This window comes from Triturus cristatus, chromosome 11 (assembly GCF_964204655.1).
Source record: "Triturus cristatus chromosome 11, aTriCri1.1, whole genome shotgun sequence".
Classification (NCBI taxonomy): Eukaryota; Metazoa; Chordata; class Amphibia; order Caudata; family Salamandridae; genus Triturus; species Triturus cristatus.
The window spans coordinates 956,526,923-956,539,873 of NC_140594.1; the positions used below are offsets into that span (position 1 = coordinate 956,526,923).

The window sequence follows — 12,951 nt, forward strand, 5'->3', positions numbered from 1 at the left end:
TCGTAGTGATAGTGAGCGTACATGCGAGTGTACGGCCCGTACCACTACGAGTACGCATACGCGTGCAGACCCATAGTGATAGTGAACGTAGGCATGCATGTACGGGCCGTTGCCATGCATTTGGGGTGCCCTAGGGCCCCGAAACGCACCGTACCTGTGTGTGATGCTCCAAATTACATAGGGGACAAGTATTAAGGCCTACATGCATGCTGGTTGTCATGGAGACCAAGTTCAAATTTCGAAATTGTTCTGGAAGGTGCACAGCAGAAGTCAGTTGGAATTCTTCTACTTTGTTGCAATGTGTTTGTGGGGCTGACATCATGCAGGAGAATGAAACCGATAGAGAACCCACAGACTGCTAGGTTTGAAGGGATTGGTGGAAACATAGGATGCAAATGTGAGTGACCAATCACTCTGTACTCATGTGCATGAGACTGGGCAGAAGGGCACATATAAGGCAGCCAGGTCCCATGAGGGAGTACTTGCCTGCACATCTTTGCATTCGTCGACCCAGCTGCTGCTACTGATTCCCTGGAACCATGTCAAGGGCTGTGGAGAGGACACAGCCATTCACCCTGGAGGAGAACATGGCTCTGCTGGATGTGATCCTCCCACAGTACTCCATGCTGTATGGGCGACCAGGGTATCAGGTGAGTGCATAGGCCACTGCCACAGACTGTCCCTATGTTGTGACTGTGACTTCAGGCATTGTGTCCTGGTGTGACACACATGCCATGTACTGTCGGGGGGGTCCCAGGGGGGGGGTGCCTGATGTCTCCCAGCAGTGCCCTGAGACAGGAGGGGTGGGGGCCTATCACTCACAGCAGTGCCCTGAGACAGGAGGGGTGGGGGCCTATCACTCACAGCAGTGCCCTGAGACAGGAGGGGTGGGGGCCTATCACTCACAGCAGTGCCCTGAGACAGGAGGGGTGGGGGCCTATCACTCACAGCAGTGCCCTGAGACAGGAGGGGTGGGGGCCTATCACTCACAGCAGTGCCCTGAGACAGGAGGGGTGGGGGCCTATCATTCACAGCAGTGCCCTGAGACAGGAGGGGTGGGGGCCTATCACTAACAGCAGTGCCCTGAGACAGGAGGGGTGGGTGTGATGCACAGTGTGAGCCTTGATCATTGATTGTGACATTGCCATCATTCCACCTGTGTACCCACTATGGCACGTACTGCTTTTTCCCTCACCAGGGGATGATGTCCCTATGACAAAGGTGCAATGCGTTGACTGCATGACATGCCTTGTTGTAACCAGCTAATTTGTACTCATATGTCTCTCTGTGACATGTGGCTGGTGTATTGATGTGGTGTCACTTGTTCCTCCTCACAGGTAGGCGCCACTGCCAAGGAGCAGATCTGGCTGACCGCCGTCAGTGCCGTGAGGGGTGTGGATGGTCGGAGGCGGAGCCTGCCCCAGGTGAGGAAACGCTGGCAGGATATCCAGTGCTGGACGCGGAGGATTGCACGGCTCCTGCTGGGGGACTCACCTGAGAGCCACAAGAACCGCGGCCGCCGCCGTCTGAGCCACCTCCACAGGCGTGTGCTGCCGGTGGTCTTTCCAGACCTGGAGAGGCGCTTACAGGCGATGCAGCAGCCGGAAGGGGGTAGGTACATGTGTGTTTGTTGTGTGTCACCGGCATTTGTAAGGGCACCGTAGCATGAATTCACTGGCAGGGTTTCAAGGTGCTGTGCAGATCCTGTTTGCCCCAGTATAGCGCTGCGCCCCTGCCACCCTTCCCCTCATTGCAATGTGTTCCCTGGTGTGTGTGTAGTCACTCCTTCACAAGGTAATGTAGGCTGGCGCTTTGTCCACGAGAACAATGACTGTAGCATCATGTGTGGGGGTGGTGTGTAACAGGTTGTGGGACCTTGCCTGTGCACTGTCAAGTTCACTGCATGTGGGTTCCATGTCAGTTGGCACTGATGCTGACTCCAGACATGGGAGTTGGTCTCTCATGTGTCATGCCTTACAGCGCGCATGTCCTATGTAGTGGCCTGTGACATGATGTGCATGAGTGTGCGATACGCATAGTGCAGGGATGGTGACGTGTGTTGCAGTCATTACCATTCAGTAGCATGTAGTTGCGTGCCCACTACTGTCCCCTGGGGCACCTTTTCCTCAGTGGTGTATGTGTCATCATAAACGTGGACACTCTCAGTGTCTACAGCGTAGGTTGTGCTCTGTGCCATTGTCCCCTGTCACCATGTATATAGACGTGCTATTTTGTACAGGTGTCCACTGTGCAGCCTGATTGTCCTTCTTCATACTCACAGTTGCCAGTGCCTGTGTGTCTTGTTATACTCATCTGAGGATGGGCACTGGTACCTCATTATTTGTACAGGCGCACCTTGGCTGTTTGGCGTCCAATCTTGCATTTTGCCTGCCCCTGTGTTTAAAACCCAGACTATGAGATGTTGGTGCCACCTGTGTCTCAACAATTTGCCTCGTGTAGGGTTTTGTTGGGGCGGGCAATGCCTATGTGTCAAATCCTGATTTCTACTTGCTGGGTCTGGGAAGTGTGTGATGTTTCTGGACACACACGCAATGTGCAGTGACCGAGTCATGTTGGGCATGTGTTCAGCATTACCTATGCAGCATGTGTCTCAAGTTCATGGATATGGTCCCTGGTCATCGGTATTTTCGCCAACGCTGTGTGGTGCAGATGCAGTGCTGGATTGTCCCCAGGGCCTGGGTGCTATGTCAGACTCCGTTTCCTGTCTTTAGCTATTGTCTCATGCTCTCCATGGTATTTCAGTGGCATGGTGGCTCAACCAACTGTGTGTTTCATGCCCTACATCGGTACCTTGTTTAGTAGATGTTAGGGATCTTCCTTTTCAGGCTATGCAGTGTTACCAGTCACATGAGTCGATTGGACTCATGTGACTGATGTGTACAGCTGTCTGATTAATTTCTGTCTCTCCACCCTGCCCACAGCATCGTTGGGGGACACAGAGGGAGACATGGACACAGGCAAGGCGGAGGGACCGAGCACCAGTGCCAGCCGTGACATCGGGGCTGGCACATCGAGTGGGACAGAGGTGGAGGATAGTGCGGCTGAGGACCTGTCGACTGGCACGTCAGAATACGAAGCTGACAGGTCCGAGGAGGATGTCTCCGAGTGGGCGGTGGCTGCACCAGCAGCTGACAGTGGAACAACACCTCGCACCGCCCCCTCAGTTCCCATCAGCCGCCTCCCACTTGCTCGTGTCCCTTCCCAGCGTGCCCGGTCACCGCATGTCTCCTTCCGGCCAGGCACCGCACCCCCTGCCCCTGTCTCCACTGCTGCCGCCAATGCTGAGTCTGTGGACATCCAGCGGCAACTGCAGGTTGGTCAGGCTGCGATCCTTAATGTTCTCCATGCCCACGGGAAAACCCTCACCAACATCGAGGCATTCTTGGAGGGCATTCATTCATCGCAGGCTGACCAACGCAACTTGCTGAGGTCCATAGACTCCACACTGACTGCAGCAGTGGGTCTCCTGCAGCGCGACCTCCCCCCACCTACCCCTGCCCCATCCACACTTCCCACTCCCATGCCTGTCCCACGTACACCCAGACGTCGGCATGCACCCACATCAACAGACACAGGCACCACACCAGCAGGGAAGGTCCACCGCACTCCTCCTGACACGCACACACAGGGTGAGGTAGGCACACCCACTGGGTCGGGGGGCAAACGTGTGACACGCAGCCATAGTGGGAGTCCGCATTCCACCCAGTCCACTCCCTCCAAATCCCCTCCCCTCAGCTCTCCTGGCCACATCTCCCCCAAGGACTCCTTCATGGCCGCTCTGTCCCTGAGCCCCACAGTTACACCACCACGCAAGCGGTCAAGGAAGTCCTCGGTCAGGGTGGTTGAGTCTCCCCCCCTGTCTCCACCCTCCCCCGGTGGCGCTGCGACCCATCCCTCTGACCCCCCCCCCTCCTTGGGGCCTGAGGTCCCTTCGGGTGCAGGGGAGTCCCTGGAGGACCTTGCTAAGGTGTGTAGTGCCATCCTGGCCTCCGCCTTTGGCCATGACACACCCCCTGTGGTTGAGTCCTCCATCCCTGCACCCACAACGCCGCCCCTTTGCCCTGATGTCCCTGCGGTGCCTGGTGCTTCCCCCCCCCCCTGATGCCCTCACCAGTATGGAAGACGATGCCATTTGACTGTGCAGGCAAGGTAGGGGACACGCATCCCACTGTGTCCCCCATCCAGCTGCGAATCATTGACTGCCCTATGGGCTTTGTGAATATTGAACTGCCTGCGATCCACGGACATTGTGCTCATGCTGAATAAAGCTTAATTTTGTTTTCATTATCACACTACTGCTATGGTGGTATTGGTGTTGGTGGGGCTGCTACATGGTTTTGGGTGGTGTTTAAGGGTTTGGGTGTGTGGGATATGTAGTAGTGTTCTGCTCATTGGGGGGACCCTGGGATCTGTGTGCCATCACAAGGTGTTGGCTAACTTCCTTTGGTCATGTAAGCAGTTACTGCATGGTGCAATTGTCCCAGGGTGTATTCCTTCCTCTGTGTACCCAGATTTCTTCCCTGCAGGGTGTTCCCAATGTTTAGCGCAGAGCAGTGTCTACATGAGCTGTGTGTGTGACGGAGCCCTTCTACTTTGGCCATGCATGCATGGCCATGTCTCCACCTGCAACAATCGTGGCATCCTTGGTGATCACTGTACTTGTGTGTGGAGTCTGTTGACATGAGTTCATGGGGACATGTTCCCTTGTAGGCAGTATGGATGTGGGTAATTCCGGCCTCACACACATGTGTTACACTCCTCCTGTCTCTGGGCACTGCTGGGAGGACTCCACACCCACCCCTCCTGTGTCTGGGCACTGCTGGGAGGACTCTGCACCCACCCCTCCTGCCTCTGGGCACTGCTGGGTGGACTCCACACCCACCCCTCCTGTCTCTGGGCACTGCTGGGAGGACTCTGCACCCACCCCTCCTGTGTCTGGGCACTGCTGGGAGGACTCTGCACACACACCTCCTGTCTCTGGGCACTGCTGGGAGTGATAGGCACACACCCCTCCTGTCTCTGGGCACTGCTGGGAGTGATAGGCACACACCCCTCCTGCCTCTGGGCACTGCTGGGTGGACTCTGCACACACACCTCCTGTCTCTGGGCACTGCTGGGAGTGATAGGCACACACCCCTCCTGTCTCTGGGCACTGCTGGGAGGACTCTGCACACACCCCTCCTGTCTCAGGGCACTGCTGGGAGTGATAGGCACACACCCCTCCTGCCTCTGGGCACTGCTGGGTGGACTCTGCACACACACCTCCTATTTCTGGATATGTACGCTTGGAACATACACGGTGGGGGTGCGCTCCATGCATTCGAGGTGAGGGTACGAGTCTAGTTACACTGTTGGCATGGGGGTACGGTCCGTGAGTCCGCGGGTGGGGGTACGGGTCGTACTTACACTGTTGGGGTGGGGGTACGCTCCTTGCATACGCGGGTGAGGGTTCGAGTCGTACTTACACTGTTGGCATGGGGGGTACGGTCCGTGAGTCCACGGGTGGGGGTACGGGTCGTACTTACACTGTTGGGGTGGGGGGTACGCTCCTTGCATATGCGGGTGAGGGTTCGAGTCGTACTTACACTGTTGGCATGGGGGTACGGTCCGTGAGTCCGCGGGTGGGGGTACGGGTCGTACTTACACTGTTGGGGTGGGGGGTATGCTCCTTGCATACGCGGGTGAGGGTTCGAGTCGTACTTACACTGTTGGCATGGGGGGTACGCTCCATGCATACGCGGGTGGGGGTACGGGTCGTACTTACACTGATGGGGTGGGGGGTACGCTCCTTGCATACGCGGGTGAGGGTTCGAGTCGTACTTACACTGTTGGCATGGGGGGTACGGTCCGTGAGTCCGCGGGTGGGGGTACGGGTCGTACTTACACTGTTGGGGTGGGGGGTACGCTCCTTGCATACGCGGGTGAGGGTTCGAGTCGTACTTACACTGTTGGCATGGGGGGTACGGTCCGTGAGTCCGCGGGTGGAGGTACGGGTCGTACTTACACTGTTGGGGTGGGGGGTACGCTCCTTGCATACGCGGGTGAGGGTTCGAGTCATACTTACACTGTTGGCATGGGGGTACGGTCCGTGAGTCCGCGGGTGGGGGTACGGGTCGTACTTACACTGTTGGGGTGGGGGGTACGCTCCTTGCATACGCGGGTGAGGGTTCGAGTCGTACTTACACTGTTGGCATGGGGGGTACGCTCCATGCATACGCGGGTGGGGGTACGGGTCGTACTTACACTGATGGGGTGGGGGTACGCTCCTTGCATACGCGGGTGAGGGTTTGAGTCGTACTTACACTGTTGGCATGGGGGTACGGTCCGTGAGTCCGCGGGTGGGGGTACGGGTCGTACTTACATTGTTGGGGTGGGGGTACGCTCCATGCATACGGGGTGGGGGTAGGGTCCGTACATATCCGTCCCCACGCTATGTGATGCTTGTGCGGGCCGTACCCAGGCCTTTGCCACGTGGTTACGATCCGTCCTGCCATTGTTGGGGTGACGTGTGTGTGGGCGTGGTACGACTCGTACCCACGCTCTTCAGGCGTGGGTACGGGACGTACCTGTCTGGTTGTGTTGCCGGTTCGCGTGGTGACGGACTTCCGTTGTGGCGGTCGCTGGCTTATCAGGACACGCCCCCACCCCCTCGTGGTGACCAGGGCATGGGAGTCAGGTATGTCCAGGCCATGTGTGGTGTGTGACTTATGTGGTTGTTTTGTGGCCTGCCCTGGTCGTGCCACCCCCACCCCACCCCACTTTCCCCCCTCCCTTAGTTATTCTGACCTTCTGCGGCGTCTGCGTCGTAACCTGTAGAGGAGGTGGACTGCTATGAGGGCAGGGATGACTCGTAGGTTCGGGTCCATGTCTGTCCGTCGCGTACTGGTACTCCTTGATCGCGTCGTCCTGTCGCGTACGGGTCCTCCTTGATCGCGTCGTCCTGTCGCGTAAGGGTCCTCCTTGGTCGCGTGGTCCTGCGTGTCCGTCGCGTACTGGTCCTCCTTGTTCGCGTCGTCGTCTGTCCGTCGCATACTGGTGGTCCTTGTTCGCGTCGTCCTGATTTCCCGGCAGTTTTTGGCTGCCGCAAAATATTCACCGTGCGGGGTGACGTCGGTGTGAATTGTGATTCCTGGGTCGTGAATGGCTGGCTGCGACCGTCCCGACGTCAGGTCGGTGCTTTTCCGGATCGCATTGGTAGGTTTTTTTTGGTCGATCGGGCTTTTTTACGATTCGTACGGTACTGGTGTACCCGTGCGAATCGTAATTCCTTGTTTGTAAAAATTGACGACCGGGTACGCGTCGGACGGAGATTATGCTCCGTCCGACGGTTCGTACCCGGTTTTTGCCGGATCGTGATCGGCACCTTAAAGTCTAACTTAAAAACAAAAGTCGAACTTCACTAGTAGTAACTTAACTTTGGGAATACAGAAAAGTAGTAATGTTAGATTTTTGGACTAAGTTAGACATTAGGTGTAAACTTAGACTTCGGGTCTAAATATAGGCTTCAGGTGTAAAGTCGGAGTCCAGGTGTAAACTTAAACTGTAGGTTAAAGTTCGACTACAGGTCTAAAGACAGACTTTCGGACTGACTTTAGCTTTGTGAATTGGGCCCACAGTTTTTACCACCATACAGCTTATAGAATCTTTACATTCACTTCTTCATTCATATCTAAACGGTCTAGGCAATGTGGTTAAAAGACCTTAATACTTTTCTACTTGTGTTTATAACAAATAGAAATGAAAGGTGTATATAACATAAACCGTACATGTAGATATGCAGAGTACTATATGCTAAACAAGAGCATTGCAGAGGGAGCTTAGGGGCAGTTTTACATCTCAGGAAACATGGCTCTTACACACATAAATAAAGACAAAAAATGTCATATTATACTCTGCCTAGTTGCAAAGTATCATGTGAACACGCCAGTTATGTTAAATGCTAACTTTAGATTAAGAAGCTAATTTTGTATTAGCTTGAAGGTTAGGTAGAATTTTGACAAGTCTACACAAAATGTTCCAATCAATAACGAGAAAAACAATCTGGGTGAGGACAAAAGGGGGAGGTAAAAAAAGATGGGTTTCACCTTTTAACTTCCATAGCTGTGTTTGTTACAGCCCCAAAAAAAGTGAATAGAATTACCAAAACTTGTCATGAAACTACAACTGTACTAAAAAGCATGGTTGTGCTTGGTTAGATGTAATTGGTTTATTTTTTAAATTATATTGACTGTACAAAAATGTTTAGGGTGGTCTTGGAATGGTAAAACTTAGAGGTATTGTGATTTTAAGTTGTTGATACACAGAGAATGTGCAATACACCTTTAATTCTATGATCCATTGTTTATTTGCATATCTGAGTTCAAATGTGAATGCCCCAATTAGCTGTGCATCACACATTTTTTTGGGGCATGGCTGCCAATATCAGACAGTGCCACAAGCGTCGGGAAAGCAAGCCAACATGCCTTGACAGCTAGAACCATGAAGTGACATCCCACAGTACGCCACCTCACTGAAACTGATATTAAAAAGACAGATTTCAGTGCTTTGGCATACAAAATGTGAAAGCCAAAATAAAAAGAAACAATGAAATAAAAGCTCCACACTTACACTGCTCATACCAGAATGCCTTCTGCAGGAGGGAATAGGTGTGTTTGGTACAGGGCCTTGTCTCAGAAGAGGTTCTACAACAAAGGGTCTACCACGCTTGGATGAAGGACATGTGCAGTGGAGGTTGGGAAATTAAGTGCAACAAAGTTATACTTAAAAACAAATATTTTATTACTGAGACCAACAAAAATACATTTAGGTAATGGTTCATTGTTAAAAGGTTTAGATATGGTTCAAAGAAAAACCTCAAAACCAATGCTGTCCCCCAACCCATTTATGGTTGAGCCATCATAAAATAAAGTGCACTATGGCCATGCAAACTATTAATTGCAGGCAAAATGCATGAATATATGCAAACATTATGTAGTCCAATAATTACCATAACAACATAATAGTATATACAACACACAATCCAAAGAAAAACCTACTACAGCCAAAGGTGCATTGCTGATAATGTTAATAGTAATGTGTTAAGTAATCTTAATTGTGTGACTATTTTTGTCATCTCTGATTGTATTATTCACATCCAAAATGAGGTCATTAGCAATGCTTATGGGCAGCGAATTTTGATTTTCTTTGGGGGTGGTGGGTGATTTGTTATGGGAGAATTAATGGCTCTTCCAGTTATAGTCTGTAACCACAACTAACTCTTTACTGTATTTTTTCAGTCTGGATATGTGCATGCATATTTATATTTTTAATGAACTTTAACTGTAGTACTATAGCACAATGTAAACTATCTATGAATAAAAGAATTATATTTTACAACAGTAGTTATAAAAACATACCACCAATGTCCAATGATTAGCCTCATTTACAGCTCCCAAAAGCAATTTGAAGTCTAGTGGCTCAATCTATGAGAAGAAAGTAGAGAGGTGCCTTTAAGCTATAGAAAACTTTAATGGCATTAACATACAGAAAACACAATAAACTAATTAGCAAAGTACAGTAATTGTGTTGAATGCAATATTCCTGAAGATATAATAAAAATAGTTGACAGAGGCATTCATGTTTGGAAGCAACAACTCGGTAAGTGAGTGTGTTGGATGGTGGTGACAATTATGAGTAATGATATAAGATACTTTATCATAGAATTGCTGATCTGATACTAATTGTAGAAACATATAAAGATTTACCCATTGACATGTTTCACTGTCCTTCCCCATAGCTATTCTTTTTCAGAGATGACTAAGATGATGCCTAAAATAACCCTTTATCACTTTTCGACAACATGACAACTTAATGCTAGAATTGGGTCACGAGGAGTTAAGGGATGCAAGAATCTGTATTTCATAATTTATAACTGTTCATGAGATAAAGTTTTCAATGTCAAACCAACAAATAATACTGAATTCATACAAAAGAATAATTGTGATTTCAGTACCCAAAGTTTTGATTGGTTAAGGCTTAAAAAAAGAATATATGTAGGTGCGACATAAATGTTTTTCACCTTGTATAAGTGGACAGAGTTGTGTCAGCAGATATTCAGAAATTATGGTATTTTTCCATGAATAGAAAGATTTTAAGTTATTTCACATCCATCACCAGTTATGTTTTCTTTAAATCACATAGTACGTCACACTCTAGAAAAAATCATTAGGAAAATATAACTCAATAGACACTTTGTTATGTCTGTTATTCAAAGCAAGAACATTTTACCAGCCCCACACTTCTCCGCACTGCATCCTCCAGGTTCCATACAATTTTTAGTCTGCAGACAGATACACAGCCATCAATCTAGCTTTTAATCATACACAACAGGAATGTGCACGATTTAGCTACACTCTTAGTAACAGCACTTAGATGTTCTAACCTTTTTTAATAAAGGTGGTTTTCCCTTCCAAACTTGGGTCATAGCGTAGCTGTCGATAAGAAGTGCCTTTTGAACTGCAGAGCAATTGTGTTTTTTGATGTGAGCTTTCAGGAATGCGTTGATTACCTGCAATATTCAATATTATTAATATAACATTGTGTAATACTTATCTAAGTCTCACCACAATCTGTGCACTGAGGATGTGTTCACAATCTAAAAAGGTTTAACTATATATTGTTCTCTTGTGATTATAATACACAGAGTTTCTGATCTATACCTGGGCCCATTCTCTCTCCCACCCTCCCATATCATTTAAATATGATGTACACCTCATAGTGTGTTATGTCAATGATCAACCCCTCCATTTTCCCACAATAATTTTTTCACCTCTGACGGCTTCCCTTCCTACAAACTTGAGATCATATTTCTATCCAAACAGTGTGGTCTTCACACACATTAACTATTGTAACAGATTCTATGTGGGCCTATCAGCCAAAACCTTAAATATATTGGAAATTTTGCAATGCTTTACTACCATTTCATCATTCATTTAAAGGGCTTTGATCACAGTACCCCAGGGTTAAGATTTCTCCTCTGTCAGTCTGGCAAAGTAATGATTTAACTTATAGTACACTGCCTTGTACATATGGCCCTGCACATTTCCACCTTTACCACCTTACATAAGGGTTTACCCTGTTTCTTTCACCCAGATGTGTAAGGTCAACCTACGTACACTTGCAACTTTATACTAACAGTCAAATTAATACCTTGGTTCTTCTGGTAAGCAATCAAGGTTAAGCCAGGTAAAGCTCACAAAAAAACTCATTATGCTTTTTAAGGACAAGATTGTTTGGGTATTGTGAACAGTGCATTATGGCTGCCATCAAGACTACTACTTTTCTACCCATCAGTGTAACTTTACTCTTTTATACAGAGACCCTGCAAACCTTTCCATCAGCATACATAACGTATTCGCCTACAGACATAAAGCAATGTTTAGAAACAATTTACATGTCATCCAGTTCAACATATATTATAAACTAATCCATGTTAAACAATGTACAACCAGAATCTTATTTAATGGTTTTTCTATTAAGAAAGTACCTGGCTTTCCAGATCCTGGTTGAAGACAAACTAAGTCGGAATCAAAGATGTTGTAATCTTCAATTATTGAAATTAATATGTGGCCTGTGATATTATTCCATGCATCATTAATCCCTGAAAAATAGATGGAGAGTAGTAGTATTGAAAATAAAATAACAAAAAATAGTCAAAATGGTTATAAACTTACACTCATACCGTTGAATTGCTTTCTTTGATACTGATGTTGACAATCTAGTAAACACTCTGCACTCTTTTTGGCTGTCCTCTCGCTTGCTGTCACTGAATTTAACATTTGAAGAGGTAGGTGTTTTTTGGCTGCCATCTGGTGCATGTTCAGTGGCATAAATCTTGGATGGTTAGGTTACATTTTCACTGCTTTCTTGCTTGAGGTCACTGGATTTATTACTGGAATCTTTAAAAATGTCTTTTAGATGGATCTGAAGTGTTCTATTGGATTTCTTAAAAGCTGAACTTGAATCAGGTTGATTAGACATCCCTCCAATCTCAGACTTTAATACATTTGATGGAATACGCTCTTCAAAATCTTTCATTGGCTGTAGGTGGTCAATGTTGACTTTTGGAATAATGTTTCCATATTTGTCTTGAATATCAGCCAATTTCCCTGAAATGTTTTCAACTATGAAAGGTCCAAGAAGCGAAGGATCTAATTTCCCTCCCTTTCTCTGCTCAGCCCGTTTATTTCGCCTCATGACCTTATCTCCAATTTTTATAGTAGGCTGCAGATCTTGTTGATTTTTTCTTTTTGTGCCTTAACTTTCTCAGCAGCCTTTTTAATATTCTTTCTTACAACATTTAATATTTTATCGTGTGATTGTATGCATTCCGCAATAGTTTCGCTTGATTTCACATTCTCAATGTCTTGTTGATTGAGCTGAAAGTGTAAAGTTAATAGCAAATATTAAACCATACACCAGGAAAGTTCCTTCAAATAACTGATTGTATATACATTGCAGAGTTTGTCTAATTGTATTCAGTGAAAACCTTGAAATGTTTGCAGCACAAATAATTTAAACATTTTAATTGAAAACCCATGTAATCTAATAAAATAAAATAATAAACCAAATAAATGAAATAAAATAACCTCAATTGCTTCTGGAACTTCTGAAGGGTATCTTGCCTTTCATCCAAACATAACGAAATAGGGACTGTATTTTGTTGTCATTTGTTTTTTGGTCCTGAGCCCAAACATAACTGCATCTAAGTACAAATCCCAAGTTTCTGGTTTATCATCTACCAGCTTGCTTAGTGATCTGTAAAAGAAATGATTGTTTGATTTGTGCATAAAACATAACTTATATTAGCTTCACAAATTATAAAAACGTTTAGCTAAGTGCTGATGCTATATAATGTTTGACAATATCGGACGAGAAAATATTAACTGGATA

General features: G+C 47.6%; 1 pseudogene; it reads right to left on the minus strand.

Annotated features, from left to right (window-relative positions):
• The window catches only part of LOC146785742 (uncharacterized), a 53,569-nt pseudogene extending 41,693 nt beyond the window's left edge, over nt 1-11,876 (minus strand).
• Nucleotides 11,877-12,951: the final 1,075 nt, after the last annotated feature.